The sequence below is a fragment of the Rattus rattus genome, chromosome 13 (genome assembly GCF_011064425.1).
Source record: "Rattus rattus isolate New Zealand chromosome 13, Rrattus_CSIRO_v1, whole genome shotgun sequence".
NCBI lineage: Eukaryota > Metazoa > Chordata > Mammalia > Rodentia > Muridae > Rattus > Rattus rattus.
In genome coordinates, this window is record NC_046166.1 from 52,422,653 (window position 1) to 52,445,563 (window position 22,911).

General features: G+C 43.7%; 1 pseudogene across 1 annotated transcript; it reads left to right on the plus strand.

The window, feature by feature from the left end:
• Nucleotides 1-14,820: 14,820 nt before the first annotated feature.
• On the plus strand, nucleotides 14,821-16,088 carry LOC116914342 (annotated as a pseudogene). Its single transcript, XR_004389743.1, has one exon. The product of XR_004389743.1 is annotated as a 60S ribosomal protein L4-like (transcript).
• Nucleotides 16,089-22,911: the final 6,823 nt, after the last annotated feature.

Genomic DNA, 22,911 nt, shown 5'->3' on the forward strand with positions numbered 1-22,911 from the left:
TTGTCTGGCTGACATCAGTAGATCATTCCACAATGTTGTCTCTAATTGGGAGTGGTGATGGGGCACAGACAAAAGATGTCCTTCCAAGAAGAAGTAGCAGGAAAGAAGTTAGTCACGTGGAAAGGGCTCCACTGGGTGTCTTTCCTCTGTGTACAACTTGGTGTATGTTCATGTCTGAGACCAAGACCACAGGCTGCTTAGTGCTCGGGATATGAAGGGATCGGAATAGAAGGTGATCTTGCAGAGAAGGTATGGACATGGGTCAGTTTGCTTGTGTCCAGTGAGAAGCAAGGATAGTCTGTCTTCCTGCACACTGATGGTCACCTGTACCAGTGGGATCCATAAGGCAGTAGTAGACCTTTCTTTTTCCTATTCTCAGCATAGACATTTCCCGGTCAAAACGTTCCTTTTTCATTCTCTGGCAGAAAGTGGGATCCAGGGTATTTGGAACAGAAACTGCAGGTAGAAGCTGGGCTTGTGGAGCTGTCTCTGTTCGTTGGTATTAACTCTGTTTTCTCATCTTGAACATTCCTTCCAGCCCTGGAGTGTGTAGTTTCTTTTTTCCCCCCCTAACTTTGTATAATTTGTTTCAAACCTGCTCAATTATTTGTTCTGTTGAAGAAAATCTCTGGTCCCTCCATTTCAAAGTCCAAGTTTTGCTCCATGAAGAAGCCTAGCGAAGGCCAGACTCGAGAGCTGCCACGTCTCTCAATCTTCTATCTTGGTGAGCGGTGGTAGCCTCAGGCTATGTGCTCCCTCGTCGGGCAGGTCATACCAGATCCCTGGCAGCCTGTGAATCTCTCCTGTAACTGTGACTCCTAAGTCACCTTTGTGTGATTTCTGAAGCCAAGTCATCCTACAGGGCCACACTCAAACATTCTCCCTTCAGGTTGCCCTTTGTTCTAGTCCTCAGAGCTACCGTGGGAACGCACCTGATGAATCATGGAATTGAGCTTACTAGGGAGTTGTGGGTATCATCATAAAGGCCCTAACAGGGACTGAAGGAGGTCCTGGGTACCAGTGGACTCAAGTCAGGTTGTGGTAGCCCTCCTGGACTTGGCTCTCCTCACACTATTCCCAACACTGACCATTTCTCCTCACAGACCCTTCTAACCTTCTAAGCTTCTAACCCCCTCATTCCGTCTCAGGGCTGAACCTTTCTTCCCTAGATATTGGCTTAGAGCTCCATCATTCTCGATATGAGTTTCTTCTCTATTGCTCATTCCCATCTCAGACAATCTTGCAGGGGGTGGGGTGAGGAGGTGAGAGGAGCTGGGCCATAGCAAACTGCAGATGAGTCACCTCCCCAGGTTGACGTGGGGAGAAAAAGAACGGGTGGATGTGCTGGGAGGAAAAAATGACACTCAAACAAAGAGTACATCTGAATCAAACATTAGTCACTGAACCCAGGGGAGAAAGATGCCCTCTCCGGGAGGGGTTGTTTGTGTATAGGGCTGTGGGTGGGGATTCTGTTATAAAGAACAGACCAGACAGCAATAAGACCTACCACCCAGTGCAGGTCGTTAAGTGTAGTTTAAGAGGGAACTGTGGATCGCGTAGATTCATGAAAGACCATCAATATTCATTACTGATACCTATCAAATGGAGACTCTGTGTTAAGTGCAAGTAAAGGAGGTTGTATTAGATTTCATGCTCAAAGAAGGAACCCTGATTCTGAAACTTTTGTAGAAATATAGCTTTGGTTCCCTAGTATCTAAAGTGGCTAAGGCCAACCCGAGGTTAGAATGGCACTAATTTATTTATATAGATCTCCAAGAGCATGGGCCTCTCAACTCAGACGGGAATCTGAGGACAGAGGGCCATGGTTCTACAGATGGAGGTCACAGTCACTCTAAAAAAGTTGAGATGGTTTAAGGTGAGTCTCTGTCACAGAAATTCATACTTTCTGTTTTGTAGGACAGAGGTAGTACCCCCCCCCTCCCTTCCTTCGGAGAGACTGGTGCCTTCAGTCTAGTGCTGGCCATCAGTTCCTCCTTCACTGACCCTGCAATGGACTGCATTTAGTAAGTTACCTGAGCATCCTGTTGTTCTTTGTCTAAAGCTGATCGCTTCCTCCAACTCAACCGTTCTTTTTGCAATCTTTTCTTCTACGTTCTGCTGCCATTGGCTGCCTTTGGGGCTTCACAAAATCCTCCGCAGTCTCCGTGTTATCCATTTGCAGCTGGTATTTATCTTGCCCAAATGCCCCTGATTTCTGCTAGAATGATGAGGTGATGGGTTGAGTGCTGGGAGCTGCTGCTGCTTCTCCTTAGAGGTTTACATGGGGGCAAACATTCGGTCTGTGCCCCACAATTTCCTGTCTCCTACCTTGTCACATGGCTGGCCTGCATTTTCCCATCCCCCATGTATTGAGCTGGAGGCACATAACTTGAGTCCCGGGCAGAAGGATGTTAAGAAAATGACTACTCCCTAAGGAACACCAGCTACAGGCAGACAATAGCAGAGCTGAGTTAAGTTGTCAGCACTGGAGATAAAAGTTCCTCAGTTCTTGAGGAGAGAAGTTGCCCACTATGAAGTTAGACTTCTACCTACATCAGTAGGAAATGCACTGGTATATGGAAGTGTTTGGCTCTATTTATAACTTTAAAAGAAAAAAGAAAAAGTCTGTCTTCCATTTAGTCTCTAACCCCTTTCATAAGTACCTCTTTCCTATTTGGCTTCATGTACTGCTGTTCTACCTGGGTTATCCTGGCCTCTCTGTTAGCCCCGAGCATGCCCATTCCTGACTTCCTGCTCAGGCTCGCTGCTTCTCCTGACCTCTGCCTTCATTTCCCTTGCTCATCTCAATCCGCAGCTCTTCCAGGAAGAGTTCCAGACAGTTTTACCCACGCTCCTCTCTCTAGCTCAGAAACTCGTCACTCTTGATTTCGTTGGAGCCAGTCCTCTCTGGCTTCCAAAGCAAGAAGAGTCCCCTGGGCCTACTCCTCTGTGCTGGGTATAGAGCACAGGCTGAGGACATTTTGTGGATGTGTGGGGAGGTTACCATCTCAGGCACGCAGACTCTATTCCTTGGAATGAATCATGTGCGGCATGTTCTCCAGTAGACAATTTGCTTATTCAACAAAAGGCTCACCGGGTGTCTGTGTTAGTTAGAGCTCCGTTACTGTGAGCAAATTGCCGGAGAGAACAACGTAAAGGGAGGATTGCTTATTTTTAGCTCACAGTCCTTTGTTCATTTTGGGTCCAAGTGAACCAGAACATTATGGCAGGAAGCAGTTACAGGGAATATAGGAAGTGGGTAGGACAAGATGTAGCCTTCAGGGATAAACCCCTAGTGACCTGCTAGACTCCACTAGAGCCCACCTCTGCTATCTACTACCTCCCAATAATACCATCGGGCTATGAGCCCACGGGAGCGTGTGTGATCCATCCATTGTGTCAAAGCCCTTATGATCTAATTGCCACCCCAAAGCTCATTAGCTTGCAGCCAAGTCCCTGATGCATGAGCCTGTAGGAGAGATATCATATCCAAACCACAATGTCATTGCTATAAACAACTGTACTGAAAGCTACAGGAACACATTAAAATGTGACGGCCCTTGCACCTATGCCGGACTGTGGAGTGCCATTGTCTAATTTACTTCTGTCCTGACTAGTCGCAGGGAGGTAAGGGACAGTTTCACTCTTCCTTTAAATCTTTATGTTAACACTGTAACTCCTACCCTGAACTCCAGGACTGCAGGCCGCCAGGGCCAGACCTCAAGAAGGAAGGGTCTGGCATTGGTTTCCCATTTGACTCGGAGTCTAACAGTTCACTCTCTTGACCTTGTTAGCAGAACAGTGGGCTTACAGGCTAGGCTTGCTGAGATAAGAGGCCATTTTCCATCTCAAATAATTTCCCTGAACTTCTTTCTCCAGGCAAGGATATATATCAGCTTGAAATAGAGACCAAGAAGATGAGAGGACCTGGTAGAGGAGACCCTCCTCCCCCGCTTAAAGGGTATTTCTCCACTGTCACAAGGATTTGGATGTCAACATCATTAGGGTAGGGTCTATGCTTCGTTTTCTGATCCCAAACATGCTAAACTATAACTGGCGTACACTAGGTGTGCAGGGCTAGACTGGATAGGATCTGCCTTTCGGCAGTCTCCTCATATTGTTTGGAAGGTATCCAAGAGTCCCCAGGGTGGACAGACACAAGCGGGTCGAGCAAAGTGGAGATCTTCTGTTAGATGCTTCCACAGTGGGGACTGTGTGAAGGATCCTTCTGACTGGAGAGGAACAGTGTTCCCAGCCATTTGCAAGGGGCCACTGCATGCCAATGAGAGGCAGGTGAGGCCAAGTCAGCCTCGGGTGACTGAGAGTGGCTGGCTCTGAGCCACAACAGCCTCTTTGACACAAATCGGTGAAGGTTCAATAGACGGGGTCACCATCTCCTACAGGTTCTCTACAGGACAGAGGAGACGGGAGACCACTTTAGTACCTTCATGGACATGGACTATCTGAGGCCCCCAGATAACATGTGGAACAGCTGGAGAGAGAAAGAGATGCCTTGGAGGGGGAGAACTACTTGAAACTGAAGTGAAACTTTTGGAGTAGTCGGAGTCTTGGAAAGATGCTAGGAAGCATATTTCGAACCTGTCTCTACTCCTTTGAGTTGGAGGTTATGTAGCCGCTCACTTCATAGGACTGCTGTGAGGACAGAGTGAGCGGATAAGGCATTTTAAGTGTCACCCAATTTGTTGTAATCAATGTTGTTGGGGCCGTGGTTGGTGTCACTCCCAGAGGGTTGCAAACCTCTGGGGAAGACTAGGTCAGTGATCAAAAATAAGATGTTATATTCGTTTTGCATATCAGTGTGCACTGTGTATAAGAGCTTAACTTAAGGGCATCACCCTCAAGGGCAACATCGCTTATGTAGAGATTTGCAACTTCCAAAGCACTTTGAAAAGCTCTTTCTCCAGAGTTAGAAATGAAATCAATCAATTGGGTAGATTTGACCTAAGTCATAAGCTCGCTTTCAAACCCAGGGCTCCGGGTCCCGTATCTCCTATTTCAACTCTGTCACTGTTCCCTGAACCAGTTCCACCAGAGGGAGCATGTCTTCCCACTGACACCCTGGGCCACGAGACTTCCCATGACAAGCACACTTTTGTTGTTTGACCAGGATGCTAACAGGAATGTGATACAGGGAGGTGCAGGAAGAATAGTGGCAGACAGATTCTGGGTTCATTTCTACAATGATGTTGCCTGTAGGAAAGACACTTGAATGTTTTTAAGTATCCCTGGTCCCCACCCCTGCATAGCCATTAGCCAAGAGAAAAGGCAGCTCAGAGAGAGGGAAGGGGAAGACATTAGGAGGTTTTCCTGGGCCATACAGAGGTTGTTCAGATAGAGGAACCATCAATGAGTCGAAGAAGGTGGTCCACATCAAGGAAGGGGAGGCCTAAAGTGATGCTGAGCTCTGGCTTTGGCTTAAGCCCTAGCACTGGAAATACTAGAACCCCAGCCACACAAGATGCCCCATTCAAAAGAAAGACCTTGTTGTCATTCAGCTCCTCCCAAGAGCATGAGACCACACTGCCTCTGCTGTCTCTGACACCACAGCCCACACAGCCTCTGCCCAGTGTCTCTGAGACCACTGCACTGCCCGGTTTTGTTGAGCTGGACAGTCTTGCCTCTGACTATCACTCGTGATGTCCTCTCCTCTGTGGGGAGGTCATCTTTCTGATATGGTCCAGGCCCTTTCTCTGTTGCATTAGTCACAGGACAAGGAGGTTGCCAAAGGAAATTGTTTCACTCCTGGGACTGAAATTACATTGTTAGGACCCAAAATAGGATCGTTCTATCTCTGATTGCATTCAGTAAGAGCTTCCCTAAGAGTAAAAATAAAATCACTTAGAAAGAATGTGGCTGATGTGTGTGATTCTTTGCCAGTTTGTGTCATCCCATTAAGAGGTGGCATGGTCAAGGCCATCCTCTGCTACATATGCGGCTGGAGTCATGGGTCCCTCCATGTGTACTCTTTGGTTGGTGGTTTAGTCCCTGGGAGCTCTGTGGGGTCTGGTTGGTTGATATTGCTCCTTTAGTCCTTTCTCTAACTCCTCCACTGGGGACCCTGTGCTCAGTTCAATGGTTGGCTGCAAGCATAAGCCTCTTTGTCATGGGAAGACTCAATGCTCCAGTGTAGGGAAATGCCAGGGCAAGGAATCAGGAGTGGGTGGGTGGATGAGCACCTTCATAGAAGCAGGAGGAGGGAGGATGGGATGGGGGTTTCCAGAGGGGAAACTGGGAAAGGGGATAACATTTAAAATGTAAATAAATAAACTATCCAATTAAAAAAAGAGGTGGCATGGTGACTGTTGCTTCAGAGGACATTTCAGTGCCATGCTCATCAAGACAATTAGGAAAGCCTGCCTGAGAGAGATTTTCTTGGCAATCGGCCATTGATTTCAGGAGTCAGTAGGGGAGAAACAGAAATGTCTGCTGGGCAGCATGGTGGATTAAGAAGGAAGCATAGGAGGGATTTAGGATTTTGCCATCACTTCAAAGACTTGAGTTGCCCACAGTGTCTTGCTCACCATGATTGGCCTAGCATTACTATAATAGGTAGCTATGGAACAGAACAAAAATGAAGAGATTTTTTAAAAATTTTTTCTTTATTATTATAGGAATTACCCTGGACCTGCCCCAGTTTGAAACACTAGGAACTCTGAAGGATAAAGTATATATGTCTACAAAAACCACAGTGACCTTTAGTCATCCAAGAGCTCCATACCACAAAATGTAATACACCAAGGGAGGACAAGGCCACAGGCATCTCTCTACCTAGCATTGGGTTAGGAGTCCACATGCTACCCCCTGCCCCTGCCTACCCATCTCTGCCAAACTCTTTTTGACACAGATTGCACAGGCTAGCCTCAAATGATCTTCTTCATCTAATTTTATGTTATTCTGGGAATCGGGATGCAGGGCTTTGTGTGTGTTAGGCAAACACTGTATCAAGGAAGCCACATCATAGCCCATGTTAACCCCTTCCTATTGTCTCCAGGAAGAGCTGTAGCTCTCCAACTCACACTGCTGTGAGCTTTCTTCACCAGCTCTGACAATGTCTGGGGTCCCTGGGTGGAACTGGGAAAGAGAAATCTCTGTGCTTGACTCTCCTCTGTTCTTAACATTCAGCTCCTCTGATCCCCAGAGCTACCACTGACTCTCCTGGAAAGCCAGACCTACTCCAAGTGTTAACTTGTCTGCAGGACACTCAAAGAAGAATGCTCAGATCACAAGTTGAGGGATCTCAGGCTTGAAGAGAGGCAACATTAAACCCCTCTGAAATGACATTCTCAATTCCGGTTCCTCAAAAGGCCACATGAAACTTCCTGAGAACTGCAGATGTGAGGGTTACTTGTGGGACTGATTACACCTGATTCCCTGAAGAAGCCTGAGGTACTAGCATAAGCTATTTTCCAACAGAGTGTGCTATTGCATGGGCCAAGGCTCTCTACTTTCTCCTTACCTTCTCAAAGTGCTGCCGTGTTACATTTGCTGTCCCGCCCCCTTGGTCCCCCACACCATCAGTTCAGTGCAGTCTTTAGAAGTCACAGTCTAGAGCGCAGCTTTCAGACCTCATCAGCAAAGAAGTTTCTTTATGCAGTGGACAGAAATAAGTGATGAAACTTACTACTGGTTAAAGTGCAGAGAATAAAGGACCGTGAAGTGCTCAGGCACAGATAGGATACCTATACCATATCTTCTCTCCAATGCCTAGGGACCATCAAGAAGAGAGTGTGGAAAGCCAGTCAGCAACTGGGGAGAACTGGAGCGAATCAGGGTCTTCTGGACAAGAGAGGATTGCTGTCTTCATGGATTCATAGAATCCCCTCCTAAGGTCTGCATAAGACCAAGCCAGGTTCCAGAGTAGAGCAGGAAGGGGCTCAGGAACTTCTGTTGCTAAAGAGGTATCAGTGGCTTCTGTGGGGATGAGAGTCAGGTTTGTTTCTGGTTTTGTTTCCGTTTTCTTTTAACAGTGTGGCTCCTAGTAGGTCAGCCATGCTCTGGTGAAGGGCCCCATCAGTGAGTATATGGACCACACAAGTCAGACTCAGTGGGTTACTGGAACAGAAAAAAGAGTTGATGAGATTGGGAAGGGGAGAGGGTGGGAGTAGATCTGCAAATATTAGGAGGAATGGCTGTGTGATAGAAACATTGTATACACATGTAATAAAATATATACACATACAGACAAATATATGTATCTATACAATATTTTGGTCATAGTCGCACGCGCTCCTCCTAATTCCTCACAGATCCATTCCCAGCTCATTACTTCTTCCCAACTTCATGAATTCTTATTTTATTTCAATAACTCACTGAGTATATATCCATACATATACATGTACATGTTCATGTTCATATACACATACAATACAAACATATATATACTACACATACATATACATATATGTATATATACATATGCACATATACATATACACATATATGTATGCATACATATACACATACACATGCACATACCTATACATATACACACATAGTCTTATGGTTTCATGAGTAACACTTGTGAAGGACAACATGTAATTGGGGCTGGCTTACAGGTTCAGAGGGTCAGTCCATTATCATCATGGCAGGAAACATGGCAGTATCCAGGCAGGCATAGTGCAGGAGGAGTCAAGAGTTCTACATCTTGTTCTGAAGATGGAGAAGACTGGCATCCTCAGGCAGCTAGAAGGAAGCTCTCAAAGCCCACTCCCAGAGTAACACACTTCTCCTAACAAGGCTACACTTCCTCATAGTGCTGCTACTTTGAGACCCTCTTCATAGCCTCCTGGAAGACAGTAGTCTCCTGTCTGCCCTTGGATCAAATTGTAGAACTCAGCTCCTCCAGTGCCACGTCTGCCTGCTTGGACACTGCCATGCTTCCTGCCTTGACGATCCAAGACTGAACCTCTGAACCTGTAAGCCAGCTCCAGTTCAATGTTGTTCTTTACAAGACTTGCCTTGGTCATGGTGTCTGTTCACAACAATGGAAACACTAACTAAGACATATATATATATATATATATATATATATATATATATGATATCGTTCTAATGTGTGTGTGTGTGTGTGTGTGTGTGTGTCTGTGTGTGTGTGTGTGTGTGTGTGTGTGTGTATCTCACATCCTTGTCCAGATGAGGCTCCTGAAGCCTGTCAGATCAAGGGACAAAACAATGCCTGTGGGCTGGGAAAGTGCTCGGTGGTAGAGCAGTTAATCCTCCCCTGGGCTGAATTCCCAGCACTTCTCAAAGAGAAACCAACTGATCAATTAAAGAAGCAAGTTCAGGCCAGGCTCAGTGGAGGCGCACACCTTTAGTCCCATCCTTTGGAAGGCAGAGGCAGGTGGATCTCTGAGGTTGAGTCCAGCCTGGTCTACTGCCAGGGCTACACACACACAAAAAAAGAAACCCTGTCTCCAAGGAAAAACAAACAAAATGAAACAACAACAACAACAACAAAAACAAGCACAGGAGCACAACAACAAAAACAAACCCACTAACCTACCCCCCCTCCTCCTTCCACGTCCCCTGTGACAACCCCTTCCCAAACAAAACAAAACACAAACCAGAAACAATGCTCTTGACATCATTATGTTAAGTTTATTCTCAAAGCGTTACTATTTTTGGAAAGGAAAATGAAGGCACATAATAAGAACAATTTTTAAAGTGAGGAAATACTCATTATTTGTACATGATCTGACCTTAGTAATTGAAGTCCTCAAAACAACTATCAGAGATACCGGATTTAATACAGTGGCCATATTTTAAAGTGCAAAATCCTTCCCTACAAATGTGAATTAATTATAAAGTAGCATGTATTAAAATGTCCTATTCTTGAGACCAGGGGGATGGCTCAGTCAGAGAACGTTCTTGCCTTCAAACTAGAAAACCTGAATTCGATTCCTGAATCCTATGGCAGAGGGACTGAAGTGACTTAGTGACTTCTGCCTGTTAGTTGTCCTCTGCATTCCGCATGCACACGCATAATACACACACACACGCACACACACACACACATACACATACCCCAAATAAACAAACAAACAAAATGCAGTGAAACATTTTAAGAATCCATACCAGTTACTTTTCCGTTGCTGTGATAAGACACAATGACCAAAAGCAACTTACAGACGAAAGTATTTACTTTGTCTTAGGGTGCCAGGGGAATGATTGCTCATCATGGCGGGGAAACAAGGCAGTAAGCATCCAGCTTGGTAGCAGGAGCTGCAGACTGAGCCATCACAACTCAACTGGACACCCAGGAAGCAAAGAACCTACCCTGGAGGTAGGGAGAGGACATTAACTCCCAAAGCCTGCCCGCAGGGATATACCTCCTCCAGTCAGGCTCTGCACTATAAGAGTTCTATAACCTGCAATCACAGAGCTACAACTAGGGACCAAGCGTTCAAATACACGAGTCTGTGGGGGACATTTCTCGCACAGCCAACAGCATCATATTTACAGCAGCAATCACAACACAATAAGTAAGTAAGCACCTGTCCTAAACTTTAAACATATGTGCACGATTGATGAAGGGAATAGTCAAAACCCATCCTAGGGACAAAAAAGACCTAAGTAAATTAGATATTTTGCTCTCAGGCTTACCTACTGTCTTAGTCAGGTTTCTATTCCTGTACAACATCATAACCACAAAGCAAGTTTGGAGGAAAGGGTTTATTCAGCTTACACTCCCACATTGCTGTCCATCACCAAAGGAAGTCAGGACTGGAACTCAAGCAGGTCAGGAAGCAGGAGCTGATGCAGAGGCCATGGAGGGATGTTACTCACTGGCTTGCTTCCCCTGGTTTGCTCAACCTGCTTTCTTATAGAAACTAGGACTACCAGCCCAGGGACGGCACCACCCACAGTGGGCTGGGTCCTCTCCTCTTGATCACTAATTGAGAAAATGATTTACAGCTGAATTTCATGGAGGCATTTCCTCAAGGGAGGCTCCTTTCTCTGTAATAGCACCAGCCTGTGTCAAGTTGACACGCAAAAGCAGCCAGGACACCTACTATTATTTGATTTCTAATTTTGGGGTCATCTCCCAGTTATCTTTTGGATGTTGCAAGAATCCACTGTAGTCAAAAGCATGGTCCGTGTGACCTCATTTGTTTTCAGTTTGCTCAGGCATGTTTCCTAGTCCAGGAGATGATGGGTCTGAACATTGTATCTGCCTCTGAAATCACACGCTCACTCCTCTTGTTGGATAAAGCAGTCTAGGCATTAACTCCACGAAAACGCTCGCCTCTGGTATTTTGGCTGATGTTCTGTGCACTTTCTGTTGGTGACTGAGAAGGAAATGCTGACCTCTGAGCGATGGTTGTGGGCGTGTTTGTTCTCCCCGCCAGTGTTATCCCATCTCTACACACACATGAACCACATACTTGGAAGCTCTACTGCCAGCACAGCCACACTTAGGACTGTTCTGTCTTCCTGGTGAGGGTATCACTGGTTGGAATTGTGTTTTCCTGGCAAATTAACATCCTTACCACTGGGTAATGACCTGTTGTACCTCCTGTATTATAAAGTCCGTGTGAGATTGATAACTTCTCTTCAGATGGTTTTGATCAATGCTCAGTGTAACTTTTAACTTTAAAGAACAAAAAGATTTGCTTTTTACTTTATGTTTATGAACACACTGTCACTCTCTTCAGACACACCAAAAAAAGGGCATCAGATCTTATTACAGATGTGGTTGCTGGGAAATCAACTCAGGACCTCTGGAGTGCTCTAAACCACTGAGCCATCTCTTCAGCCCTGTAACGTTTTACTTTTAACCTTCATCTCTCAACCTAAGATCCGTTAGATCTTAGTACTTCCTTTAGAAGTACTCTATTTAGATCTTGTTTTTCTGATTGATTTCTCTTAATTAGTATGTTCAGTGACTTTGTAAATAATACAATCATTGACAGGAATTTAAGTTTACAATATTGATACTCACCCCTTGGTGTTTTGTTCTGTTGTTCCTGATTGCTTTCTCCTTCTTTCATTAAATGGGAATTTTTTTATTACATTTTTGTCCCTACATTCTTCTCTCTCTCTCTCTCTCTCTCTCTCTCTCTCTCTCTCTCTCTCTCTCTCTCTCTTCTCTCTCTCTCTGATTGTCTATTCTTTCTAATGCCTTAAGAACTCATCTCTTATCTACCTAACTTCCAATAACATTCTACGGTTTCTTTATTGTTGAAGAATCTGAAATCATTCACTTCTGATGCATTCCTCTCACTATCAGGCTCTTGTCAGAAAGCATGTATCATGTATTCTATAACCCCCACAACATATTACTCCTGCTTTGTCTATAGCCAAAATGAATTCTCTTTTAGAGGAATTAAAAATGAGGGAAAAGTAACTTATATTTGTTCTTGTTTTGACCATCTCTGGAATTCTATTTCTTTGTACATGTCTGACTTTTCTGCCCAAATACTTTACTTTAACATTTCTTGTAATGTGTATCTGTTTGCACATCAACTACAATGACTATAACCTTTCTTCAATGTGGTGATTTGAATGAGAATGGTCCCCATAGGCTCATATATTTGAATACTTTGTTCCTTCTTGGTGGAACTGTTTGAAGGAGTAGGAGATGTGGTTTGTTGAAGGAGGTGTGTCACTGGGGGTGGGCTTTGAGGTTTCAAAGACCCTAGCTAAGCCCTTTCTCTGTCTCCAATTTGCAGATTAAGGTGTAAACTCTGAGATACTGCTCCAATGTCATGCTTGCCTGCCTGCTACCGCATTTCTGGCTATGACAGTCATGAACTCATTCTCTGAAGCTATAAGCAAACACCCCAATTGCTTTCTTTTATAAGCTGCCTTGGTCATGGTGTCTCTTTACAACAATGAAAAAGTATCTAAGGCATTCAACCTCCTTTTTTGTTTTTCAAAATAGATTTTGCTAACTAAAAATGTTCCAGATTAACTCTATTTTTCCTCTTTCCAGTATTTTGTTTTGTTTTGTTTTAAGATTTATTTATTTATTTTAATATGAGTATATGAGTACACTGTAGTTATACTGAGACACACCAGAAAACATCCAATCCCATTACAGATGGTCGTGAGCCACTATGTGGTTGCTAGGAATTGAACTCAGGACCTCTGGAAGATCAGCTAGTGCTCTTAACCGCTGAGCTTGTCACTCCAGCCCCCTCTTCCACTATTTGAACACATTTTCTGTTGCCTTTGGGTCAGAGAGTTTCTAGTGAGGAGAAGTCAGCTTCCCCACTTTATAATTTTTATGTAGCCATATATTAGTTTATATACATATATGTATGTTAACTAGCTTGAAAGTTCAGAATAAAGCGGATTCCTCCCTTTATTCCACATATCAAAATAAGTTTTAGGTAGCTTAAGTTTTAAAGTGGGAAAACATAAAGTTATAAATATACTAGAAAAGAAAGATGGACAACGTTTCTTAAACTTGGAATATAAAAATATTTCTAAATAACATATAGAAATCTAGAAATCTGGCCAGGTGGTGGTGGTGCATGCCTTCAATCTGAGCAGAGGCAGGTTGGTCTCTGAGTTTAAGGCCAGCCTGGTCCACTGAGTGAGTTCCGAGAAAGCCAAGGCTATACAGGGAGACCCTGTCTCAAAATACCAAAACCAAACCAACCAACTAAAACAAAACAGAAAACAAAACAAAAACTCAAACCACCAACAACAACCAACAAACAATGCACAAGCACAGTAGGAGTAAAGCTAGTATTTGGTAACTTCCTAGTAAAAGGCTTTCATCAGGGTCGTCCTTCAGTGACCGAGTGAGAGACACGTTGCTGCAGCTTCTGGGCTAAGCATGAAGTTTATATCTGCAATAATGGATTTTAGATGTTAGTAAGAAAAAGATGGCTGATTCACTTACATTAGGACAGGATATACAAAAAGGCAATGTTAGAAACAAAAATTAAATAAGCAAACCTTTTAGAATCTGATTGCTTGAATCATACAGATGCTAGTAACAAGAGATGGCTTCCTTCTCGGCGCGTCAGATTGGCAAAGGGGACAAGGACAACTCTGTAGGAGCAATGAGAAGACAGACCTTTTCATGTGTATTTTCTTGGTTTTCCAACTAAGTCATTCCAGTGGGTTTGTTAGTGGCATCGTGTAAAAATTTAAAATATTACACCTCACACCCCACACCCCACACTCACCCCTGCCTTGGACTTTTAATGCAGAAAACGGCACAGTGGTTGTTAGGTGCATAGGATTCCAAGTCAGATCTCAGTTTCTAACATTGTTGTAGGCTTGATGGGTGACAGTTCATATGTCTCTGCTTCACTGTGCATCAGTGAACGACATGTATCCCTCCTTGGGTTATCATTGGGGCTTTGATCAATATTTGGTAAGTAGATAGAATAGAGAATGACACACAGTGGGTCCACACCAATGTTTTTATGGCCTCGTGCTGGTTCTTACAAAGATCTTTGAAATTTGAGGCCATTGAAGCAAAAAAACCAGGTTTCAAGGAAGTTTGGTTTTTCTTTTACTGCAGAGTGATTTTTCTAAATGAGTCAGACCTACAGCTTCAAAACGACTCATAAATCATGTCATCAATCATAGTAATATGTAGCATTGTCAATTAGAATAAAACTGAATAAAAAGAAGATCGTAAGAGAGATTAGAGTCATCGTGGTTTGAGATGACAGTATAATACTTTGTCAGAGGCACAAAGAAGTGTTTGAATTTCATCGGTTGCTAGACGTTTAATGGAATGATGGTTTATATGACCTTAACCAGTAAGTGTCTGACTTCTATCCGAACTCTTGTTGCAATTTATACTATAAATTAAGAAGTCTGCTACAGAGAGAGGAGCGTGGCCTTCTCCTCTCCCCGCCATGGCTTGTGCCCGTCCCCTCATATCGGTGTACTCTGAAAAGGGGGGGTCATCTGGCAAGAATGTCACTTTGCCAGCTGTGTTCAAAGCTCCCATTCGACCGGATATTGTGAACTTTGTTCACACCAACTTGAGGAAGAACAATAGACAGCCCTATGCTGTCAGTGAATTAGCAGGTCATCAGACCAGTGCTGAGTCTTGGGGTACTGGCAGAGCTGTGGCTCGAATTCCAAGAGTTCAAGGTGGTGGCACACACCGTTCTGGCCAGGGTGCCTTTGGAAACATGTGTCGTGGAGGCCGCATGTTTGCACCAACCAAAACCTGGCGTCGTTGGCATCGCAGAGTGAACACAACTCAGAAGCGATATGCCATCTGTTCCGCCCTGGCTGCCTCGGCCTTACCAGCTTTGGTGATGTCTAAAGGTCATCGTGTTGAGGAAGTTCCTGAACTGCCTTTGGTGGTTGAAGATAAAGTTGAAAGTTATAAGAAGACCAAGGAGGCTGTTCAGCTGCTTAAGAAACTTAAAGCTTGGAATGACATCAAAAAGGTCTATGCCTCCCAGAGAATGAGAGCTGGCAAGGGCAAAATGAGAAACCGACGGCGGATCCAGCGCAGGGGACCCTGCATTATCTATAATGAAGATAATGGAATCATCAAGGCCTTCAGAAACATCCTGGTATTACTCTGCTTAATGTAAGCAAGCTGAACATTTTGAAACTTGCTCCTGGTGGGCATTGGGGCGTTTCTGCATTTGGACCAGGCTTTCAAGGAAGTTGGATGGTTTTGGCTTTTTGGCGTGCAAGGATTTTCAAAGTAACTACAACCTCCCCATGACAAGATGATCAAACACAGACCTTAGCAGAATCTTGAAAAGCCCAGAGATCAAAAAGCTCTTGAGTAATATAAGAAGATTGTCAAGTCTTGAATAAAAGAATAAAACTGAAGAATCTGAGGATCATGTTGAAGCTGAACCCTTACGCAAAGACTATCGTAGGAACACCATTCTCCTGCCAGGCTAGGAATCACAAACTTCAGTGAAAAAGCTGGAAGCCGCAGCTGCTGCACTGGCAGCCAAATCCGAGAAGATTGTTCCAGAGAAGGGGCTGAGACAAAAAAAACCTGTAGTAGGCAAAAAGGAAAGAAGCCTGTGGATGACGTTTAAGAAGCCTGGAAAAAGGTGATTACCAAGAAACCAGCAGAGAAGAAAACACAGAAGAAAAAAGTCTGCTGCATAAACTATTAAAATTTGTTAAATTCAGAGAGCAAAAAGATACAGCCTATTTGAATAAATCAGAGATGCAGTGAGAAAAAAAAAAAAAAAAGAAGTCTGCTACAGAGGAACATCACATACTAGTCTATGTCATTTTTTTCTGCCATGGACTGAAAGGAGCTAACAAAATTCCGGCTTCCCTCTCATGGAGAGACATGTAAGGCTCCTTTGGGATCTTAGGTGACAGCCCAAGGTACTGATTAGATTTTTGGAATTAAGAAAGTCTCTTCTTACCACTGAATCATACGGCAATTCTGCTTCAAGAATGTACCGGAAAACATACTAACATGTTTACAGAGATACTTACAGTGGGGTAAACACCCCAAACCTCCAACAGGATGAGAAGAGAGAGACTAGCAGTAGACAACCTCTCTCCTCTGCTCACCAGAATGGACTCCTTTCTTCCCAGAGATGGGCACCGGTTTTGTTGTTGCTTGTGTTTTCCTAGATCTGTAAGAGCGCCAACACACAAAGGCACACTTTTATTTGAATGTCTTCTTCAAATAAAACCAAGCTTGTCCATTTCTGTTATTCCGCAATTCTTATTTTTCACTTCACAGTAAGTGTTGGCGTCCCTTCGGCAGCAGAGCGGTGGCCCAGTTCGTGCCCTTTACCTGCTGCACTACAGTCTACAATCCATTTGTCACCATGGATGGATAGGTTACGGCTTCCCGTATGATAGGGATTTAATCTGGGTCTAGTCTTCTCCATTCGATAACAGTGCCACAGTGAATGACTTGCTCAGTTCTTTATAAATATCATGCCTATTCTCTGCATAAATGTGTTCAAGTGAATTTGACATATAAAAGAATGCATTCATATGAAATATTGATAACTTCCACCAAACTGTCACAGAAATGACACCCACTTACTTCCCAACTAATACTAAGCTGGAATTTCATTTTCTACCCTTCTGTCAACACAGAATCATATTACCGACCTAATGCTCTACTCATTTGACAGACAGACAAGTACATCCTTATGTAGTTTAACTTTTATGCCTCTGATAACAGGTAATATTACATACTTTTACCTGTTTTTATTAAATATTTCCTCTGTGTTCATATCCTTTGAACATTTTATTCTTAGGTTGTTTTATCTTCCAGTTGATGATCTGTAAGATTCTTAACAATATGTATTCTGATTATTGGTCCTTTCTTATATATTTAAGAAGTTTTCTCCACCAATCAGATAGAGGTCCTGAGAAGTTTTCCTAGTTATTCCTAAAGTTTTTTATTTTCATCTTTAGCACATTTATATTTAATACAGCCACTGCTTATTTCTATTTATGGTACGAGATAAAGGTTTAACATAAAAAAATTACCAAATCCAGAAACAATTGCTCAAACACTGCTACTTACATCCATTATCCCTTTCCTTAAGTGTCATGCTGTCAGCTGTCAGCCCTTGGTATACATGGAGAAATAGGTCCAGGACACCCATAAATGTCATTCTGGGGTGTGGGTTCTTTGGCTCTTTAACTCCTATATAACTACAGGGCATTTCTAGGCTTCCTGTAGCCAGTTTTAGCTCCTGAACACATGATACAGAGACTTGGTCTATCTATTAATAGGCGGCAAGCCTACTCTGGGTAGATTCTGAGCTACTCTAACCTGACTAGGCTGTATATTACCCAGCAAAATTTCCCATTACATGCCATCTGATCTTGCCTTGGCTCACTCTGTCCATGTGTGTCTCCTTACTGCTCATTCATCAAGATCTCATGGCAAATCTGTTTGGTTTTTCCTCTCCTTGGTGGATCTTTATCCCTGGTCTCTCTCTCTGGGACCCCTGTCTCAGATCGGAAGTCCCACCTATTCTCTTCTGCCCCACTAATTGGCTGATTAGCTCTTTTATTAACCAATTGGGAGTGATGGAAAACAATGTTTACATAAGATAAAGACTGAAGATGGTTGACCATGCCATTGTCTGGACTGCAACCAGATGTTTGGGTATAGAATTCAACATTTGAATACACAGTGCCCAAAACATCCCCCAACAATCCCAGTCATAACCAGATCTACGGATGCTCAAATCCCTTACATGAAGATAGAGCATTTGCATGCAAACTATGCATATCTTCCTAACACTGCACACCATTTCTAGATTATATTGATAACTAATGAGGTCGAAATACAAGTTGGACTCTAATCCTTTGAAACAGTAAACCCCAAATTAAATGCTCTTATTTATAAGTTGTCATGGTCATGGTGTTTCATCACAGCAACACACAGTAACTAATACACTCTAGAGAGTTAAGAATCTTTTTCTGAAGACCTTTTTGGATCTGGTTTAGGCAGAGGCATAAGCAGCTACTTCAACAGAGAAGTGTTACTTAAAATACTATTTCAGAAGGCCTGAATGATTTCTCTTTTAACATCGTGATCTCCCTTAATTTTGGTTCCCTTTTCTTAGCAGCGTTTCTTATCAAAGCCTCTAATAGGCCCCAAAGTCAATTCTACTTTTTAAACTTGGTTCTAGTTCTCTCCTTAGGAAGGGTTGAGTCTCTGGTTTTCAGAGACAAACTAGGTAAGGTCGCAACAGCACATGCTCAGAATGCTGAGGAGTTGTGAGGGTGTGGGTGACGTCAGAAGGAAGAGGGAAAGGGCAAAGGAAGGGAGAGAAGGGAGTCTTTCTGAGCGTCTGTGGTGTGCAGGCGCCATGCGAAGAGCTTCACACCATCCACCTTGGTGACTTTCAGTGACCTTTCAAATAAAATGTTATAAGCTTCACTTTCTGTGTAAATAAACAGGGTACTCACAGAAGTAATTAACTTCCCCCAAGCCGCACAGATAGGAGATGTCGCTTTTTGAGAACCAAACATCTGTATGGAACTAAGCTTGTAGTTACTTCCTCTTTACCTAGTAGGACCTAGGGATGGGTTGACAGAGCAGTGGGCCTAACATCTGGACCACAGTTGCTTCAAATAGGAACTACTTATACCACAGTAACTTCCCACTTTCTTCCAGATTCTGGGGACATGATCCCAGGCTGGCTCCCATGTCTGAAGAAGCTACAGTCCCCCACCCATATCACCCTGGACATGAAGGATTTATAGGGCCAAAGCATCCTTATGCAGTTGTCTCAACTCAGCTTTGATGGATTGTGTACCTAGTTCCTCAGTCTTCCTGGCTTGGAATCGTGGTCTTAATTCAGGACTGAGATATGAAGCAAATTAGCTATTAGTGAAAGGGAACAGGCCATGTTTACTTGTAATATTTCTTAAAGCTTCATTCTCAATGCCACCACTTATGAGCGATCTGATTACTCATGAAGACTGCTACCATTACGGTCAGGTTGTGCTCTTAAACTCTCGGGAGATAAGCTTTGCGGCACTAGATGAGATCTGACTCGTTGGCCAGGTCGAGTGATACACATCCACAATCTCAGTCATCTATTCAGGGTACTGAAGGGTGAAGACTCCCAAATTCAAAGCCTGCCTGGATTGCAGAGTGAGTCCAAGGTCACCCTGAGTAATTTACAGAGGTGCTGTCTCCTGAGACAAGGCCTTGAGCTGAAACTCAATGGAAACATGGTTAGTTGGCTTGTACTAGGCTCTGGCTTTGATCCTTAGCACCGCACAACGGAGACAGACAATAGGTAGATAGACCAACGGACAGACAGATGGGCAGGTGGACAGACAGACATGATCTCAGGGTCTGGCATACATAAGCAAGCCCTCTACCTAAACCTGTAGCCTCGGCATCAGGCTATGACTTGAATTTACCCAGAAAGTGATTTTCCTTGATAAAATTTATGCTTCCTTTTCAAGTCAACTCTTGACCTAAACATTGGAGTAGAGAGACTTCATACAAACTGTGGAAATTAAAGTTCAAAAGGCTATATTCAACCATTGTCTGCTCCTTGAGCTTGACCTTTCCTTCTGTCTCTTTATGTTGCTAGGTTATTATTTCTGAACTTGCCTTTGTGTGGCGACTGTGGAACTATTGTTGGCTCCTAAGGAAACAGTAGGCCTAAGGATGCCAGGCTCCCTGCTTCTCCTCACACTGTTTCCTTTGCCAGGAATGAGCTTCCTTCAGTGTTCAAGGAGCAAATGCCACGCCCCCAGGTCCCTCCTCTAGACTCTGTGTAAACATCCCCACCTCCTTGCAAGTTTGATTGGCTTCCACCTGCCAATCACAAGACAGCAAGGTAGTGACCCAGAGCAAGGATTCTGGAACATGCTAGTGTTCGAACCATGACTCAAAATGTGTATCGTCTTCCCTATTCATAAGGTATTTGCTCTTTCCTCCATCCCAGCCTTGGATGATGCTCCTGACAATGTACCTCCTCTAGGAGAGAGTTTAGTAAGTGTGTGCATCCTGCTAAAGGATGCTGGGAGCTTGGATTGTAGTTAGAAACTAGGTCAAGGCCAGCTTCCCAGTATGCCTTGCAACATAGACATGGGATTTAGAAAGCTTTGTCAGCTTACTCAGGGATAGTTTATTTGCTCATGGACGCCTGGCTTGCTCGTGCCTAATGTGTAACATGAAATTTCATTGAAAAGTAGATCTCTGAAGGACATGCTTAAAAACTCTTTTTGGAAGGTTAGCAGAGTCTCTTTCCAATATGGAAGGTGATTTGATACACCAAATCTGTACTAGCCAATGAATCAGTGCTATCCAATGAATCCAATGTGGAGTCAAATAAAGAGGTCAGATGCTCAGGATAGATTGCTGGTTTTACCCATTGTCACTGGGGTGGGAGTTGTTCACAAGAAAGCACCAGACTCTCTATTCTCACCTGCACTGTGGACACACTGACAGTTTCTCTCAGTTCTGTCCCTTTCCCTAGTGTTCATTCAAACATCTGTCAGGGCACTATTTCCCCATAGATAACTGTGTATCTGCTCCTGAGATTCTGTTAGCTTTCATTCTGTATTCTAAGTAAAAGCTTTCCTTTGTAGAGACATTCTCCATCTTGTACTAATATTTAATGAGTGTTCTGGTCTTATTGACCATACTCTTTCACAAGTCATGGGTCCATTATTTAATCCAAATTTACTTGGATTCCTGCTAGTATCAAGTCCTGGTGACATCATATTTTAACCTTCATCCCATGTTCTGGATGCTCATCTTTGAGTTTCTCCATTTATGAATAGAGCTGGCAACTGAATTTCATGAAATCTATCCATGCTTTCTAGTCAACCCTCTGTTTATTCAATGTTTGTGTGTGTGTGTGAGTGTGTGTGTGTGTGTGTGTGTGTGTGTGTGTGTAGTTGTGTGCATGTGGATGCCAGAGGTCAACCTTGGGTACTGTCTGTCTTGTTTTCTTTGACAGGAAGTCATGTTGGTCTGTTGATCTGGAAATAGCTGAGTAGACTCCTCTGCTCTCTCTTCAACACAGGGATTGCAAGTATGCATTACCGTGGTTGCCATTAAAAAAAAACAACAATATGGATTCTGAGCATTGAATTTAGGTCTTCATGCTTTAAGGAAAAGCCTTTATTGACTAAGCTATCTTCCCAACCAATGACTTGGTTTATAAATTAGTACAGCAGAAGGCTCTAATCTATGGTAATAGTTTCGCTTTTAAACATGTGACTCCAATGTCCCCAGTAGGTAGGAGGAGACTAGGAAGCCATATTACAGTATCTTTTTTGTTTTGTTGAAATGTGTCTGGATTACTTGGATGATATTAAGACTCTGAGAATGTCTGAAAGCCTGCTGGAAAACATTATCATCCTGTGTAACACCAAGCTTCCTTGGTTTGTAAAGGTCCCAGAAACAGAACAATGTAGTAGAAAACTCAACAGTTACTTTCTGGAGACTGGGAAGGTAAAACTAGTCAGGGGCATGGATGGCCCTAATCAATGTGGGTGTGGATCTCCACCCATAAAAGACTTTGCAGGAAAGCTTCAGATCTAAGTGCAAAGGTATTAGGCATATCTAGAGGGTACCACAAACATCTGTGGATACAGAGAAAGAAAAAAGATGTGGGAACAAGGAGACTGTACTGTACCTGGGGATGTTGGGTGGCCTGTAGAAGTAAGGACGGAGGCTGCCATCTTTGGAGCGAGATGGTACATTTGGGAGCCTTCAATGATCTTGTTTGGGTTGCTTTCTTCCTTGGCTATCTAGGATGTATTTCCACAGAGCTCATGTTGAACTCTTAGCTGGTACATCAGCAGTCTAGACGTTCTATTATTCTAAAGATTTTACGAATCCTCCCCCACCCCACCCCAGAGCCACAACCAGCTGCTTCATGTTTCTTGCGATGGAGCACTTTCTCTGTTCACTCCCATGAATGGAGTCTTCATTTCCATGTGAAAAGTATCTGCATTTACAGTGAGTGCTCGGTTTTGATAAACTCCAGGGACAGGCAGTGTCTGAGCAGGAGTCCGCTTCCCAGTGGAGACCTGCTTTGTCCACTACGCACTCCATTCTGTCTCCAGTGTAGATGGGAATCTTGCCTCCTTCTGGGCCAGTCACCGTCCTGTGCGGGGTGAGTCTTTCTCTTGCTCTCTTGTACACGATGCTGCCATCCCAGACGACCTCATCATGAATGGCTGTAAACGGTTTGCAAATCCTGGATGCAGCAACTGAGAAGAAGAGCATTCGAGCACCGGGTATGTGTACAGTCATGGTACGCTCTGCATGCAAATTATCTTCCCTAAGACCTCTAGCCTGTTTCCTCACCTATCAAATAAACACACTAAGGGAGAAAACTTCCAGAGGTTTCAGGCTCCAAGACTGGCTTTATCGCAAACAGTATCTGCTACTGGGATAGGGCGCAGTTTGTAGCAGGTGCCCCATCACAGGAGAGAGCCTCTAAGGATCCTAAGTTATGAAGACCA